This window comes from Gasterosteus aculeatus, chromosome 3 (assembly GCF_964276395.1).
Source record: "Gasterosteus aculeatus chromosome 3, fGasAcu3.hap1.1, whole genome shotgun sequence".
In the NCBI taxonomy this organism is placed as follows: Eukaryota; Metazoa; Chordata; class Actinopteri; order Perciformes; family Gasterosteidae; genus Gasterosteus; species Gasterosteus aculeatus.
Window position 1 is genome coordinate 11,658,915 of NC_135690.1, and position 18,555 is coordinate 11,677,469.

An 18,555-nucleotide genomic window follows, 5' to 3' on the forward strand; every position below is an offset into this window, starting at 1 on the left:
AAATCTGCCAAGATCTTGAAAAGCTGCTAAAGTTTCCATTTCCTCATCATATTTGTCCTCAACATTCTTGCCAAAGCCTGAGATTAAAAAGAAAACGGACATCATTTTCAACGAGTTAGCGGAGGGTCAGAGATCTAGTTTCGCTGAATTTGCATCGTATTACATCTGAAACTGTGATCGTGCATTAACACCAGTAGATGGTATGTTATCTTGTTGAAGCCACCGGGCAGTGAGTCATGTTGCAATTTTACACTGAATCAATCCAGAATAATTCTGTATTAAAGATCACCACACCTCTGAATCATTTTGATGTACGGGGGTTGTGTGTGAATTACGATACGTGTTGTTTACCGCCTTAACTTCCATCTTCAGGGATGAATATAAGTAATTAGAAGTGAACTGAAAACAAGGAGTCATTCTTTGTGTGAAGTGAGCCACAGAGAGGCAGAGAAAGCGAGAAGGAGAGACTGATTTTTTTTTTTTACTCTTTCTGCACAATTTCCTTTCTATTTCCTCCCTGAAGACTCTTGTCTGCAGAATGTGCAGAGTATGCTTTCCGCGGACAGGAGGCTGTGGAACCGGCCAGAACGAGGAAAAAAAGAAGTGAAAAAAGGGAGGGAGAGGGAGAGAGACGCCCCTCCTCCCTCTTGCATTGCTATGCAAAAAGATGGAGTTATTACCCAGAAATCCTCACCGCCGTGGGTTTTTTTCTTCTTCTTTTTTTCAGTTTTTATCCCGCAGTTCCCGGAACACTGAGCTACTATTACAACCAGAATACTTGGACCGCACACCAGTCCCCCGCTCTGACGTCGAGAGGAGAAGGAAAAACAAATGGTCCTCGCTGCAAAGTGCAACCCGTCTTTGTTTCTGACCTACATCACGTCTAACTGGTGTTCGAGTGAGACAGCCAATGGTAGACTGGGCTGAGGTTCAGCTGTGGGTAGAAGTATTACAACGGTCGGATGAAGTTCCCAGCCGGCCCACCTGTTAACCGTCCCAAACATTCGTTTCGCTTTCAGCTAATGACAGTGAGGAGGCTGTTAAAAGATTTGCAGTTTGGCTGTAATTCAAATGCACATTTTCTTTTTTTTCTGCTGATGATTGTTGAAAAAATATATTCATTTTTTACAGTTGTACTATTGTGAATCTGGACAAACATTCACAACCATCTGTTATAACGACATTTAGCATCTGAACAAAGCCTTTTTAAGAATGTCTTTCATACCAAAATGTTGCCAAAAAAATATTTAAAAAATAAGTCAGATGATATTTTCTTTGAGAGACTAACACTGATTATCTTGAAAGTGTATTTTAAATGTATGACTAACTTTTTCAAGTTTTGAAGTCAAATAAGATTAGGACTTAAAATAAGAATGAAGAATAAGTCATGCAAATTAATCAGATCTAATATGATCTTTGGAAAGTTTGTGAACCCAAATAAGAACCCTTAACTACAAATTCAGATTCTTCTTAATCAAACATAAGGAAACAACTTATTTTACTTGCTCCTCAACATTTGATGGTTAAAAGTGAACGTGAGCTGAACCTCCCATAGAGTTACCTTTGTTATCATTGTATCATGTTTGCCCTTGTGATAATCAGTGAAATAATATTTGCGGTCACCTAAACAGCCTTGGTCTTCCATCAAACATCAACAAACCCTTCCAACGAGGCCGAACGGACCACTATGTGTCCTTTACAGCCGTGCTCAGTGACGGCCCTCAGCCTGACGTGGCCCAGGACAGGTGGCGAGAACGACTGCAGTTACTGGCCATTTGTCCTGAACAAATTAAAGCCAAAGTCCAAGGGCCACTTGAAGCACCCTCTAAAATGCAGAAGCAATGCATTCCACAATGGGTGTTATAGCAGAGGAAGTTGAAGTCAAAGAAGGAAGGATGCCCTCTTAAAAAACCAGGAAATGAGACTCCAGGATGCCAACTGCTCACCACCAAGGATCGGGTCTCAGAGCGAGGTACTTACTCGCTCCGCCGCGTCTATTTAGCCGTCAACGGTGGCAACACACCTCATTTCGACGCGTGTCAGACAGTGCAGCAAACAACAGGGATGTTCTGCCATTAGGGGGAGGGGGGAGGCGGGGGGGTGCAATGCTAATTAATGTTCTAAGAGTAGACTACGGTGCTACAGGCGTCTGTGTGTATAATACAAGTTACAGCAGGTGAGCTTTCACTGCTACCACAAATGTTTTTTAGACAACGTGACATTGCTCATCTCTTCCTCTCCTCTCTCTTATTAAGTCACTGCTGACACTGGCTGTCAATAAAGAATACCTTACGGTGCTCGTCAACCGTGCTTCGCTTCGATCCATGAGGCTGAGTAATGCCCCCCCACCCCCCCCCCATGTAAAGGACAAAAGCACACACGCACAGTGACAGAAATCAGGTCTGGATATTTTAACAGTAGGAGGATGCAGGAGCAAGGCCAAGGGCAGTGGGGGGGGGGAGAGGAAGGAGAGGGGTGATGGGGAGATAGACAGAGTCATTAAGATAGCTTGGGTGTCAATGTAATTCATCAGGCCTGATAAGGCCGTGGCCCGCGGCCAAAGAGCAAGGCGTGGCCCCTTTACACACCAATCACTGTCAATGGTAGCGTCCCTCGCAGTCGGTCCGTGTTTTAACTATCACTATTAGATTTTATTATTATATATATATGAGAATGCACAGCTGGCACATTGGATCATTCAGCATCTGATATTGTGTTGTGTGAAATGCACGTGTAATTGCTCTCTTAACATTTTAATCATGTATGAGATATTTACAGTACGTGTGTGAAGTCTATGAGCCAGTACCACGCAAATGGAATCCGGGTTGAATCCTTTTTTACTGTGCCCCTTTTAAGCTGCTATTATATCACACATGCATTTAAATTCCTCACAAACTCCAACTTAAAAACAGTATTCTGTAACTATTGCAAATTAAGCTGAAGATACTATAATGCATAATAAAATCAATTTCAACCCAACTGGTGTTTTTCTGCATTTCTTTATTGATTGCCTGTACATATTTGAAAATATGAATATCCCAAAAATGTATTGTGACAAATATTTATCTCAGTGTGTCTCGATATGTTGTATGAATTACATTCTGTATACACCAATGAATATAAATGCTTACGGTATACATACGGTCTGAAATAAAACTCAAACCTACAACAAAAGTTGTTAAGTGATAAAATAAAAGCACATTTTGACGGACATTTTTGTATTTCCAGTCCTCCCATCCCCTATGTAGTGATACAGAGCCAATGTAAACTAGGAACTGTGCCTTTGCATGTTAACTTTCCACCCATGAATGGGATTTATGAAAACCAACATAGCGTCATTGCTTCAGGCAATATATTAAGTTGCACAATCTGTCAAGCGCGCACACACGAAGCCAAACCGAATCAGTCCAACTTTAACACATTGCAACTCAAAGGACGACCAGTGAGGAGAGCTCTCGTTTTTTTCCTCTCTTTCAATTAAACAATGTTCCGTGTCTCCAGGCGATGATGGATGAATCCATCAGCTGTGTCGTCTCCTGATTAAGTGGCTGTATCTAAACACAACTTCCAATCTAGCAACTAGTCTCGGTAGCAAACTGCAGATGATTGATCGCTCGAAAAACGATTTCCTCCCTCTCTCCTCCCTCTCTCCTCCCGCCCCGTCTCTCTCGGCTTGTCCCACCTCCCCTCTGTCAAACATCATGTGACCCAGGTGCACTGCTCCCCAAGTGGCCTGGCCTCGCAGCCAGTTCTTCACAGTGGAAAGCCGCACAAATGGCCATTCATATCAATCATTACGCACCACCAACCAGGCTTTCTGTTTCCAATGGCTCCCATGCAAAAACACTGCAGGTCCTGTTCTGAACATGAAAAGTTGCTTGTGCCCGCAATTCAAGGTGCTAAAACCGGGTTGATTTTTTAATTTTTTTTCCCCCCTCTTTCTGCAGTGTTCTATCAACGTGGCGGAAGTGAAACTTCGAAAGGTTTTCAACACCGTCTTGATCAAGTTGGCGAAGTGTTTCATACGGTTAGAGATGCTTTGATGAAAGAGAGCAGTGTGGTGACCTCGAGGGGTGCGAGAGGAGGAAAAGGCTCTAGCCCCCTGCCGCATTTAGGAGGTGTGAAGGGCTGTCCAGGTTCCAGTGTTAAGCATCTGTCCCACCAGCAACAAGCGAGGCTGTGTGGCGACCGGCTTACCTCTGCGCACAAAGGATGTCCTGTACTTCCCGTGCACACAGACACACTTAAACCCACACTGGAACACATGACCCCCTTAAGCTTTTCTCTTTGTCGCAAGGCGCACGTATCTGAGCCCCAGCTTACAAATACTTGTTTGCCGACAGCCTGCCGGTTTTCAGAGCAGAGAGGAGTGAAGAGCTTTAACCCACATCTCTTTCCCTCAGGCTGATAAAGTGCTCTGATAAGCCGCGAGGTGCTGGTGAAAAGTGGCTGGCCCTCAGCCCCCAGGGCTACAATATGAAAGAGTGGCTTGTCTGGAGCGAAGCAGAATAGAAGAGATGATGAAGCCAGAAAAAAAAGCCATGGAGGAAAAACAAAGTCCAGAAGAAAGGAATTGGATTGATGAAGTGGTCTGGGTGCAGCGTGCATGTCTGTATATGTGTTCGCTCAGGTATGCATGTGCATACATTTGTGAGAATTTACTTTCGCCACCAGCTGTGGGCGGCGGGAGGGGGGCAGGGTGTAGAACGGGGGAGTCCTGCCATGTGTTTATGTTGACTAATGAGCTAATTACCCAGCCCCTAATCTAGCTCAACTTGTGTCATTTCACAGGAATGCTGCAGCAGTCAAACGCTTGCAGATTATGGGTCATTTCCTGACAGTTAAAGGCAAACTACTACAGCAGTAATTCCTCCCCACACCAGGCGCTAAACCACAAGGGCTACAGCCCCTCCATTTGCTTCTTCATGAATTTATTGTCCTCAAATGTGACTACAGGATTTCCTCGTTAAAAGTAAGCACACACTTTAGCATTCCCTTTAGCATCTCGCAGTTTATTAGTTAGATGATATGACTTATGACATATTTTTTTGGGCACAAATAGTTCTTTGTCAGCCCTACAATTGCATGCAGCACAGACTGCCATCATTTGTACAGATTAAGTATCATACGGTTTGGAATTATCCAAAACATTTTTCCAAATCCATGCAAGGTAGATGTGGATCAATAAACCATATGCACAGCATACAGTACAAGAATATGCTGTTATTATACTACTTATGTGTTAAACTCACATTGTAGTGGTTTTGAAAGGTTTAAGGGAGATTTTTTAAGATTCTCATTGTGACTTTATTGTGAAAAATGTACTATAAATAAACAAAAATATATATGTTATGATTTATTTGTAGCATCGTATATTGTGATTTCTATTTAGAAATTGAATGCAACTTTATTCTCCTTTAGGAATTCCAATATGTTATTTCCGTGGCCCACGAAGGTCAATCAATATTTGTTTTCACAAAAGCCTTCAAAGGAAACTCAGCCTTCGGATGTGGAACTCTCTTCTTTAAGAAAGAGTTTTATGCCAGATGAGGTGGCGCAAAGTCATGTCACCTGAGTCTCTTTCGTCTGAGAGTAGTACAATATTGAAATGCCCCCCCCCAAACAAAGTGGAGGTGTGGAGCTGAAAAGAATTGCCCCTGCTAGCCTGTTCCTCATCTCCGCTGCGAGCGGCTTGAGGCTGCCCATCAGAGGGGCCGACAGTAGCCAATAGCTATTATGTAAACACTGAAAGCTCTTCAGGACTTGGCTGATTAATTGCGACTGTCAGGATATTTCAATTTTTTGGAGAAATATGAGGAGGCTTTGCTTACAGCGAAAACATTACAGTGTTGCTGGAAAGGCTCCATGTTGAGAAATAAGTTTGGGAAGTGCCTTCAAGTGTTTCAGGTCATTGTTAACAAATCCAGTCAGCACTCCGTGAAGTATTGCTCGCTTATATCTAAGAAGTATTTAAAGTATTAAAAGAATGAACTGGTGAAGGAATATTAACTTATAACCAATAAGATGAAAGAAAAAGATTTGAGGAAAGCAAACAAAAGTTGAATGTACTTTGGAGGCTTGAATCAATCAAATCTCTGAGGCAGACAGCATGGGAGGTCTCCATCCCCTCCACACGCCCGCAGCGAGAGGTGTGAGCGGGGATTTGGTGAGCTCACCCCTCCCTCCATCCTTCCTTGTTCATCATCCACCTCCCTGGGGTGTGTGCTGCTCCGCTCCCCCTCAACAAGCTCCCATCCATCACTCCTAAGATTTCACTTTAATAGGTGGTCCTCTTCCTCCTTCACACTCCCTCGCGGGAACATTTGGTTGAAAAAATCAAGATGGCGGATGGTGAAAGTGGGATTGTTAGAAACGTTTTTAGCGATACTGACAATGATTGGTAACTGGAGATCTTAGTTTCCATGTAACACTGGCTGCTTATACTAGTTCTGCTGTTGCTATCAGAGTTTCTCTTTTTCTTTTTACATATTTGCCCATCAGATATCAGACATGACAAATTCTTTACATGTGCAATCATTCATCGGGATTTATTTACTTCTGCACTTTACGAACCTTACGTACTTTGACTCTCTACCTTCGCATTGAAGTTACTGTAGTGTTTTTGCCAGAAACCGACAATGAATTGAATCTTGAATCTCGGTTCCTTACATCGATGACCGGGAAGACGTTTGTCAAACTCGCTGAATGTGTTGGTCTTCAAAGACCGAATAAGAGACAACTACATACTGTATTGGCCTACCCTGCAGAAATCAACACCCCAATACGTTGTACTGGGCTCAGAAGGCGAGTAACTGAAGGCTGGAGGAGCCGGGGCCGAGCGGTAGCTCCTCAATTCAAACAGGAGGCAGCTTGCTTGATATTTAAATGGCCTGTGTTTGTTTTTCTTCTGGTCCCGTGTGTGCACGTGAGCCCAGTATAAAGGGCTGTGTTCTTTTGAAGGGGATAGCACCAGGAAAGCCGGGGGGAAGGAAACCTTGCTTTGGTGTTTTATATATCAACGGAATGACTTCCCTCAAATAAAGACGTGCTCCGTTCCGCCGGTCGGGCTGGAACAAGCTGCTTGTTTCCTGTCCTGAAAACTCGCGGCGTGTTCAGAACAATGCAGCCGGCCACAATGAAGGAGATGTCTCGTCTGGAAGATATGCCAAGGGTGCTTTTGTTTGACCCGCGAGTTCAGGCTGAATCATTTGTTTACAGGATTTGTGACATTTGAATGAAGGCACACGATTGTGAAATTGGAATTGATAGAAATGCCGAAACAATAGATCCGGAACAAGCGGAAGATGAAAGTATTTCCCTTTGAGGCCGTAAAGTCTTTAAACTCAGGTTTTTTTTCAGCCATAAACAGTAGCCACAAAAGAAATCTGAACTCCGGGACAAAGACACATCTGCTGCTGGTGGAATTGTTCCTCTAAACATTCATAACTCGGCCAACCCGCCATGCAACGGACAAAGGCTTCCTCTCTGCCTCTCCCCACTGGGAGCTCGACGTGCGGAGTTTCTCACTCGCGCTGCCTCCTCATCAAATTACAGCCCTGCTCCCTCCTGTCATGTTGGCAAACAAAGGTCTTAAGGCGCACTCCCAGTGTAATTGCCTCTAATCTCAGACATAATGTGGCCTTTCAAGTCAACTAGTCGGAGAGAAAAGGGAGCTGTTGTTCACTCTGCCTCTTCTTTTTTTTCTCTTTTTTTTCGCCACTTGTGCTCTCCCACTTTCACTTGGAGGAGCAAGAGTTTGCTGGGCTCCGTTTCCCAGTCTGAAGCGGGAAAAAATAAGATGCTTTCGTTAGATATAGTCACAATGTAAAAGTTAGTTCTGGAACCTGAAGACATTACCGAACCTCTGCCAAAGAGCACGCGTTTGGTTGGTCAGGAAGCCGTCCCCGGTATCGCAGCAGTTCCTCGGTGAGCCCCTCCACCTTTGGCCTGGATTCTCTCCGTGGCGAGCATCAGGCAGTCTGCAGCTGGAAGTGTTTCTGCGGTTTGGCCAGGTGTCTCTCTGCCCTGCCCGGGACAAGGCCTCAGCGGGGCCTGGGACTGGAGTCTGAGCGCAGGCTCCCGGCGCTGAGCGAGCTGGCTGCCCCTCCGTGATCTGAAATGTCCCGCAGACCCACCTGACTGGTGGTCAGCTGTAACCGATACGACACAATAGCAGCGCCGGAGGGGCAAAGAGGGGGGGGGGTTGAAAATGAAGATGTGTGTGAGCGAAACGTAGAGCTGTGGAGAAGAGGAGAGAGAAGGTGAGAGCGGCTAATGGAAATGTTGGACAAATTCTCCAACCGAAGAGGCCTTTTGGTTAAATAATGGAACGCAGACGTTAATATGGTTTCCAGGGGCTTTGGCAAGCAGAGATGAACATATCGAGTAGAAAACACAGTATCTGATATCTGCGCTGTGTTGGGCTTTTTGAGCGAGTGGGGAGAGAGCGCAGGGTAAGAGGAGATGCAGTGTTTCTAAAACCGTTCAGCGGGGCTTTTTTAAGGAACCCAGCTGTGCGCCCTGGAGGTCCAGAGCTCTAACTGGGGCAGAATCAGCTGCAGCTTCAGAGCGGGGTTCTCCGTGACCTGATGTTCCAGGAGCCTCTGTGAATTGATGGGCCCCAGGAGAGTTGTCGCAAGGGCCCTGGAACAATCACCCATTCATCCCCGCAGCCACAGCAACGGGGCAAACACAAACTAGGGATTAAAAAAAAGGCTGTTTCTAAAATGGGAAATCGCCAAATGGTAATTAAAATCCTTTTTGGGGTTCTTGAGAGTTTGAAATAAATGAAGATAGGCGATAAGTTGTTTTTTGTAAAACTACCAATAGGCTTTCCTCTACCACCCACATTGAGATTTTTAAAAAAGAAAGAAAACCCCAAACTAAAATATTAAGAACATGAAATAACTGTACATTCCCCTTTGAATAACCCCCGTATATTTTTGGATAATGTGGCTGAACTGGCTCGAGCCCATCACGCCTCATGCGCCAGGACTACACACTGCTGTTACATAAGACAGCTGAGCCAGTCCAGACATTGAGACTAGTCCTTATGTGGACGCAAATGGGTGGGTTTCACTGCGTCCCCCTCGCCCAAACCCATTTACCATGACTGTATCAACCAACTTCTCTCCAGAGTCCCTCTCACTCTCAGAGATTAGAGGCCCGGAGGTCAGCTGCACATCAGTTACATTTTTCTGTGCTTCACCGGCCAGTTATTTATAGAGCAAGAACAAATATACAATGGTAGGAGGCTGGCGGTCAGGGTAGGAGGTGTAGGTTGAGCCCGGGAACATCTGTCCTTTCAAAGGCATCTCTTCCTTGGTATGCTCAGAATCCACTCCAGGGGTGTTTGGCGCTTCACTGGTAGTCAGAGAGATGGCATGCAAGTCAAAACAGAGCTGAAGAGGGAACGAAGAACCTCGTCCAAACCCGGCCGGCTGCATAGCGCAGCAACATGTTCCCCTCGACCCCTCACGGTATTTGCAAGGATCGTTTTTTTTTAAGATTAGCTTAATGAAGAGACAACACCGTGTCAGAAGAAACATTTATGAGGCACAAATGGAGAAATTGCCGTTTAAAACCATTGATTATTAGATAATGTGCTAATGGCCATTGATAGGGTTTAACCTGTTACCTGTATGTACAGTATTGACGACAACACACTGTCCAGACTGCTGTTGATTTTAAGATTGGGGAATTGGTTATATGCTTGCAGTATGCACAACAATATTATACGTCAATTACCTTCGCTTTTGCATATTGACACTGACATATTCTCAAGGCTGGAGCAGTATGTGTGTGCGTGTGTGTGTGTGTGTGTGTGTGTGTGTGTGTGTGTGTGTGTGTGTGTGTGTGTGTGTGTGTGTGTGTGTGTGTGTGTGTGTGTGTGTGTGTGAAGCTGACAGAGTCTCTGTTTAGTCTGTCAACATCAGAGATGCTTCATTACACACTCGTAAATCCTGCGCCGACACTCCCAGTCCGACCTCTCACTCTCTCTCTCGCTGGTTCTTCCTGACGTGCATGGGAAACAATCACGCACACAGACACACACAATAGGCTGATGCTTTGATTACAATGTCCACTTTTTTTTGTTTGTTTGAAATGAGCGCGAGTGAATATTTTAACAATCTGCGTGGTAAGATGACATAAATCAGTAATCATATGAAAAATTCTTCATATCTTCATATCATCATTTTATAATTATTTTGCCTTATTCTAAAACATAATTCAAACAAATTATTCAAATTCACAATACAATAATAGTGCAATAAGACTGTTAATATTATATTAAAATGATCATGACTGAAGGAAAAGGTTATTATATTGTCTGATAGTTGTTGTAAAACAAATATTGCAAATTTATTTTTGGGCTCAAGAGAGACAATAAGCAAAACTGGAAAATAACTAATTGAAACATTTCTCTTTTCCTGTGGACCTGATGTCCTCAGTCGTCCATTACAGAACAAGCAAGAAAACGTTGAGGATGAACAGCAGACTAAATAAACTCATTGAAATTAGAAACATCCCATTTATATTGGCTAAGAGGTTGTTTTACTAAACCGTGAGCTGTTTTGAAACAATTCTCGCTATCTACTATAGTATTAATTCTTTAGTTTTTATCAGCCCAATTGTAATTAGAACACCCCCCCCCCCCCCCCCCCCCCCCCTACTTTTTTTGTTTTGGCCCTTTTAACCCATTCAATTCACTCACAACAAATACAGGCCGCAGCACAAACCAGCGAGAGTCACTGGCGTGGGGAAAAAAAATTAATAATTACTAAATAACTAAAAAGCACCATAACTTTATCAAATATCCTTGTATGCACACGTCATAAGAATTTAATAGCTATTTGCTATTTGATTCGTCGGCATTTTTCTAAGCCTGACTGAAACATGTCAAAAACTACTTTTAAAGTAAGTTATGGAAATTAATTTTCAGGAAATTGAATAATATTTAAATGTTGTCCGCTAACTTCGTTTTATTGTAGAAATAATTGTTTATTAGAGGCAATGTGGATAAAATTGGAAAATGAGCATTTAATCCATAACGGGTTCACTCGCCTTCATTGTGCAGCTATTTTTCCGTTGGATTATAATGTAATTGGGTGTATTTCACGCACGCGGCGACGTGTTGCGATAACCCGCATACGGGGACTTTATTGGCCGTAATTAGGCCGCTTTTGTCTGAGGCCTCAAACGCAACGCGCTCTCCTCCAGGCCGGCCGCTGCAGAAGCACCGAGGTGAGAGATGAAAGGATGAAATCCGCAAATCAACATTCTGCCCCGACCCTTGTGCACAGGCATTCCTGTGAAATGAGGTCACTGCATAATCCGCAAACTCAGACGCAAAAAGAAATAATCGCCTTTCCTTTAACACGTCACAAAGTTTCGACATTACACATCGTAGTTATTCAAAAATGTTCACATTGGGAGGTGTTTTCGATTTTAAAAAAACAATTAGAAGTGTTATATATGAGGAGGAATTTATTATTCTTGAACCAACCCCCAGTTACGTCAGAATAATAATCATTTTCTTTACATAAACGGTTATAATTATAACGTTCATCCAGTAGCTCTTCTGGCAAAACGTATTTAAGTTCCGTTGGATCACGAATGCAGTTCATAACTTGGGAAGTCTACAATGTTTCTGCTTCAGAGCTTTTTCAGTTTTTTTTCACTCAGAGCCTCAATTAATTTTATTTTACCAAAAATCATAAATTCTATTTCACTTAAGATTTGAGAAGGTACTTATTTATAGTCATCAGAAACTACATTGTATAGCTGCTTGTGTTGTAAGCAAATCAAAAAAATGTAACAAATCCTTAAAATAATAGTAAATAACAGGTTATACTAGATATTTATAATGCATCGTGATTCAGCATATATCATGAAAAGTTCAGCAGAGCTGTCAAACTGCTGCAGGGAAGGACTCCCCCATAATTACATTTTAAGAGCAGAGGAAGCCGAAGGCCTGAACACCGTCATTCAGTCGGCATTAAATAAACACGAGACCCATCAGTGTCACATATGCCCCTCACACAGTCGCACTATGAATTATGACCTTCATAGCCTGAGATTTTAAAAAAAATGAAGAAAAAAAAACAGAGCTCATGATCAGACTTGAAGAAAACATCCTAAAAGCTATTATGATTTAATTAATAATGGAAGTTGACTAAATGAAACATGTTATCAGTTTAGTGTCTCATCAATTCATATTCACCCCCTCTAAGGATTTTTTTGTAAGTATGACACATTATTCAGTGTGGAGAGAGATCAGGAAGCAGCATGTTGTTACTTGCCCGGTGGAGAAACACAACACAATATCAGCAGACGGGGAAAGATGGAAACAGCTCTGCTCTAACAAATACTTACACGACCATCGGGCAACAAGGCAAAAAACACAAAGGGGATAATTGGAGTAATGTGTTGTTCTCGAAGAGTTTTACAGGACAAACTGAGACGTGATATCCAACACGTCATGGGATTTCTATTCTTCATCCGCCCCCGGCTCGCCTTTGATGCAGAGCGTAATAAAGCTGTAAGGACCTAAGAAGACATGGATTAGCGAGGGATCACACAGATTCAATGACAAACAATTATTGGGCGTGACGTTAAGATTAAAAGCTAAAGGTTGTTCCACAGTATCCGACTGGGACTCCTGCCTCGATGTCAGTGCAAATAATTCAACCATTTTCAGGTTACATTTGGTTTTTGAAAAGCGGATGAAGTGTTTTGTGATGTTATATTGTTTGACTAATATTAACCATCATTATTTATAATTTTTTTCAAATGAGATCATGTCATAAAATGTCTACAGTTAATTAGAATGTGACTAAAAGGAACCTGCACATATTTCTGTCTGTTTAAGCCAATTATTTCAATTGTATATCTTTTTCTGGACTTAAATTCAGATTTACAGCTCAATCCCAGACATTAGCTCTGTCCCTCTCCAGTTGTGGCTATAGTGATTTAGGATGACCTTTATAACCATAAGGTCAACATCAACATTGTTTTAAGGTGTCCTTGTGTGGGTGAGCAGTGCTAATGCTCTGTGACACAATAAAGCATTTTTAAATTGGTAATGAGAAAGGTTGCAACTTTTTTTTCCTTTGCCTAATAATAAAAAAAAATTGTTGTTTTGTTGTCTCTAGAAAGACCCCGAAAGACCCCAAAATACAAGGAATCATACTAAATATCTGTTGTATGGTTTTTATAATATTGCCAGGCAACAAACACACGCTGTGACTTGTTTTACATTTTCCACCCACTAACGAGCCTCCAGAGGGCCCACGCTTATGGTTTCAACTGTGCAACGCGCCAAATATTTAGAGTAATAGGTGGTTACTGTGCTATCTGTGCCACTACAAGCTGTCAATCTGGACCCCGGAGCTAATTAAAAAGGCCCCTGCGCTTTATTTGTTTGCACACACTGAGGGCAGACTGAAACCGTCGGGCGTGGGGGCATGACAAGCACGCCATGCCCCCTTAAATCACTCCCCTGTGCCAAAACGCTGACACCACACAATGACCCTGACAAAACATTTGAGTCCCCAGTGTGGGCGAGACGGGAGAGGGGGGGGGGACCTACTGATTGGTACGATTTAGGAAATGATCTGTCTTTCTGTATCATTTTTCTCCTTCAGCTTCGACATCACCCGGCTCTTAGTGTCTGTGTTACTCATGTTCAAACCCTCCTTGCATTGCATTGCATTGCATTGCATTGCATTGCATGTACCACCGTAAAGTACAAGATACTTTTGCATAGTTCAATAGAAAACGTACTCTGACTTACTGTATTGTCACAGGCCTGCATCCAACAGCTGATCTTTATCCGGCGTGGGGCGTCTTTCCTTCCGATCACTTCTCTTTTCTTCGTCCGGAACTCTGCTCTAATATGCTCGTCCCGAGAAGTGACACAAAAATGGAGCCCGGGATGGAATAAAAGACGCATGAGATTTAATTATGTGGAAGTGGAGTTCATCAGCTGCTGGGGCCTCGTGGCTCTCTGCTGCCACCTGTCTGTCTGTGGAGAAGCACATCAGGACCGGCTCTGAAGATGGACCTAGAGATTTGTGCTGAGTAATGCTGGGATCGCGTAAAACCCCTTGATTTATTATTAAAGTTTTTTGGTGTGAGTCAATGTAAGACTGACAAACCAAAGAGTAAGTCCAAACATGTCAAATATTCAATTTTCCGTAAAATTCCTGCCGGAAAGTTAAGGTTAGATGTTGAGCGACCAGACGTTCTTCAGATAAATCATTTGATTGACTCTCCCGAGGGCTGCAGTCAAATTGCGTTGATCCTAATTAAATCTCAAACCAGTGTTTGGAAATCGAACTCCTGTTACACAGGACTTTACAGCCTCACAGGAAGCCGTTGAAACTGTAACATAAATAGCAATCAAGCAATGAGTAAACCAATCAGCAGCTTTGTTTCAAAATATGCACCAATCAATTAGCAAATGTATTTAGATCCAAATTAAAAGACCAGATCAAAGCATCTCGGGAAATGCCTTTTGGACAATCTACAGTTTGTTTTGCTTAATTAATCTGCAACATTTCTAGATTTATACACGCACAACGAGAGATTTGGAGATTTATTCTTATCTGGCGGTATCTTCTCCTTCGCTGTGAAGATGGGAAACAAAAAGCGGGTCATTACCCCTCTTTAGGTTCAAAGAACTTTTCCTTACGTACTGGCGTCCCACTCACACAGCTGTCTCCCAGACGGCAAGCAGAGAGCTCCATCACCTGCATCCAGCTTGCAAACCACTAACACGTTGAAGTGCGACCCCGGAAGGCCGAACATCAAGTGGAGCGGGCATCGCGGTCCATCCACACAGTGGTGATCTGTTGTGCCAGCGAGGGCTGATACAGTAGTAGCGAGGAACGTTGTCTGAGCATGCGACAACGCTTCCCCGTGTCCACGAAACATTGAAAACAGACCAACGAGGCAACACGTTGCATTGATTTAGTCATTTGACAAATAGCTTTGGAATGCCTGTCCACGTGCACTCGTTTGAATGCGGTTGCCATGCGAGTATTAGGAAGGAGGAAACACGGTTTCTTATTTTAAGAACAGGAAACGAGACAGTGACAGCAGACAAACTTATCACATATTGAGACGATTGTGGTGGCCGCGGTTGGAAACGCTCTCCGGGTGGTGTCTTTATTGTCTCTCCGTGCTAAACTCCTGATGTGGTCGTCCTATTCATAAGATTGTCTTTCCGTCTGCCAAAACCTCTGCAGTCCACATGTTTATAGTGCAGGATCATGTTATCTAGTGTTTTCCAAGGAATCCGGTTATAAACTACCTGTTCATAATTATTTTCAGAGCGGTTGAGAAAACAGGATCAGTCACCACAGCAACACCTGGAAGCAGCACAGGAGGGAGAAGAAGGATCACGGTTTGACTGCAGCAGATAATATCACTGCTATATTTGTATTCGTGTTCGGCCGATGGACAACTCGCTTCAATACCAACCACAGTTTTTATGATCTAAACAGTGTAACACAAGACTTTTGAAACGCTAATGGGGCGAATGGGGTCACGTGACTTTAGAGTCCTGAGAGTTTCTAATTAGTGGAAGTAGGAGTTGCAGCGTGTCAATGAGTCGTGGACAAAGTAAGAGCTGAAGGGCCGACAAAAGAGGGTTCTTCATTATGTAAATGATTATTCCGTGTTCTCCTGGGCTGACACATTAAACATTCACTGATTGCACTGTGGCACCTGCAGAACATTGTTTCTGCCACAGATCACTGTTTAATTTCATCGTCGTTAACTTTGCTTTGTTAGATAAACTGGCATTTTCTTAAGAGGATCCAGTTGTAGAAAGGTTTACATTAGTAGTAAGGGTGTCGTTTAAAGAGTGAGCATTGAAATCAAGAGGGAAATTGTGAATACTTTAGGAAACATTTGGGGAATAGATATATGACCATATCTGTACTAAAAAAGCAGCCTCATAATTGCTTTTGTTGTATTTTCTATATAATCAACACTAATCAAAGACAAAAAAGACTTTAAAAATCCCCCTTCTCATTGAAAAAAGCAGAATATATGAATAAGCAAATATTTGGGGTTTCCAAGTATGAATAATTTCAACTGATGGATGCAATATGTTTCTTGCTCCACATCACGTCACAAGAAATTGGACCAGTTTCTGGCCTCCATCTCAAGTTGTGAAGTCCCACAATTGTGCCTGTTTGTACATGTGTTTAACTCAAATGTAAGACGAGCACACAGAGCTTTTATTCCCTCTGCACATGTCAGACTCTTTGTTCACTAAAGGCACACCGTCAGAGGGCCATCTTGGTGTTACGGTCTGACACTGTGTACTTATCGCTTTAGGCTTTTTTGCGCTGTGGAACCAGCTGTTTTCTGTTTTTTGGGATTTTCTGTACTGCCTTTCCATCCTTTGCACATTCTACCGTCGCCGTCTCTGAATCCGCCTTGTTCTGAACCCACCAGCTCTCCTGCCTGTTCTCCTGTCTGATCCCCGCGTTCCCCTCACCTGAGCCCGTCAGAAACCTCTCTCCACCCGCACTTCATCCACTCGCCAGATCAGCTTTTTCCATTCAAGTCCCACGCTTCACTTTTTGTTTTGTTGAGATTTGCCAAGCGCAAAATAACCCCAAAATAATTTATTCCTTGCAGTTCTTCAACACTGAAAACACTATCTGTATTAACCCGGCTAGCTGTTGGAAAAATCACTGAGGCATCTCACACAGATTTCTTCCATAGACGAATATATCAGGAGGCTCTCCCCCTCCTGATTCATGCCTTGTCTCGACCCTCCCGGGGCCCCAGCTCACATCCAGGTGGAGCTTCTGTTTGACGCCACAGGGCTACGATCCCAACCTGAAACACCTCTTCTTTTTTTTTCTCACTTCAGTGACTCTTTTTCCGGTTACACGTCACCGTGCGCTTTGCCGCCAAAAAAAAAAAGGTGGCAACAATCAAAAGATGCCCCGAGGCGAGAGGGGGCAGAGAGATGTGCAGAACAAAGGGAGCGAACGAGAGATAAGAGATAGTGAAAGCACGGGAGTGAAAAACGTGTTATCGCCCGGGCCTGTTGGCAGAGCTAGGAGCGGGGGGGGGCCTGGAGCGGGGGGCTCGCTGGAATATGTGTGGGGCCATAGGAAGTGCTGCATAGAGGAGATAACAGTGTGTGTGTGTGTGTGTGTGTGTGTGTGTGTGTGTGTGTGTGTGTGTGTGTGTGTGTGTGTGTGTGTGTGTGTGATGGAGGGGAGAGGAGGCGTGGGTCGGGGCGGGTAGGGTGGGGGAGGGTGGGGGGGGTGAAGGCAGTAACAGTGTCCTCAGCCCTGCCCTGCTTTCCTCTATTCACTGCCCGCATCCTGTCTGTGTGCTGCTCCCTGATGGCTCTTCATGAGACACCAGTGAATCCCTCTCCTTCCTGCCTTCACACAACATGCCCGGCTGGGGAGAGAGAAAGAGAGAGAGAGAGAAAGAGAGAGAGGGGGGGGGGGGGGGGGGGGGGGGGACATGTTGGACCCCAGTGGTGGTGATCGCTTGCGCTCTACAAGAAGGCCCAAGTCAAGTCGTTTCGTCCAGGGGGGGACGGGGATGGATAGCGACGACTGTCACTCTCTTTTAGCATAAACCTCAAGTGTTACACGGTTTACTTATTTTTTAGCCCAGCCATGATGCTTTTTTCGTACTCCAAGGTTTTGTTTACTTTGTTTGTTACTTTGTTACTTTGTTTACTAATTTAGTGGTTTTGCTTGAATTCACGTCACACGGGGGTGTGGCCGTAGTTTAGTGGGGGGGTCGACACGATGGGATACATTGTTTACACAAAAGGTATTAACAGGTCATCTAATTAGTACTTCAATCTAATTTCATTGATTGGAAAACTATAAATGACATTTTCCTCTCATCCACCGTTTTCATTTGAACATGTGGTCAGTCCGCAGATAACTTCAATCTAAAAACGTCTCATTATCTGCTATATTTCCATTTTCATGGCTATTCAAGAATCACTTCTCAGTTCCTGATTTGTTCTTCTCACAACCAACGTGTTGTTTAACGGGGAATTGATCAAACAAACAAACACTGTACAGGTTGAACATTTGTAATTGCTCAACTCGTGTACAGTGGAAATTGTTATAGGCTACACCGAAACGCTTCTTTTGAAAAGGGCAGAGGTCGGCTCTCTACTCTGCTGGATAAAAGCAGGTTTTTGTTTTATATTTTAGATTCGCTGATGAAACTCTGGTTTGTCAGGTATAAGGGTCTTAATATGCCTGCTTGTACGTATCCTTATTTTAAAAGTGAGAGAGCCTCACCAGCTGAAAATCATAATCTGTATTGTTTGTGCGATAGAACTTGTTGGCAATAGTTTTATGGTAATCAATTAATATAAATATTTCCTTTCTGCAAACAGTACATTGAATGTAGGTTTAGATTAATGTCATTTTTAATTTGTGTGCTTAACGTATTATCTGGCGATGAGGAACAGCGCAATAAAAAGCCACATATTACTGTGAACTCTGATATGGGAGCATTTTGGGTGGATCTTTCACTCCTGAGCGG

General features: G+C 43.4%; 1 long non-coding RNA gene across 2 annotated transcripts; it reads right to left on the reverse strand.

The window, feature by feature from the left end:
- Window positions 1-4,991: 4,991 nt before the first annotated feature.
- Window positions 4,992-13,927, reverse strand: LOC120816401 (uncharacterized). 2 transcript variants are annotated; one of them, XR_013467136.1, is made up of 3 exons: window positions 13,796-13,927; window positions 7,863-8,238; window positions 4,992-7,778 (listed from the first exon to the last, which is right to left on the reverse strand). It is a non-coding gene; the product is annotated as an uncharacterized LOC120816401 (long non-coding RNA). The 2 variants fall into 2 exon arrangements; XR_005711839.2 differs by lacking the exon at window positions 13,796-13,927 and having other exon boundaries at window positions 7,863-10,049.
- Window positions 13,928-18,555: the final 4,628 nt, after the last annotated feature.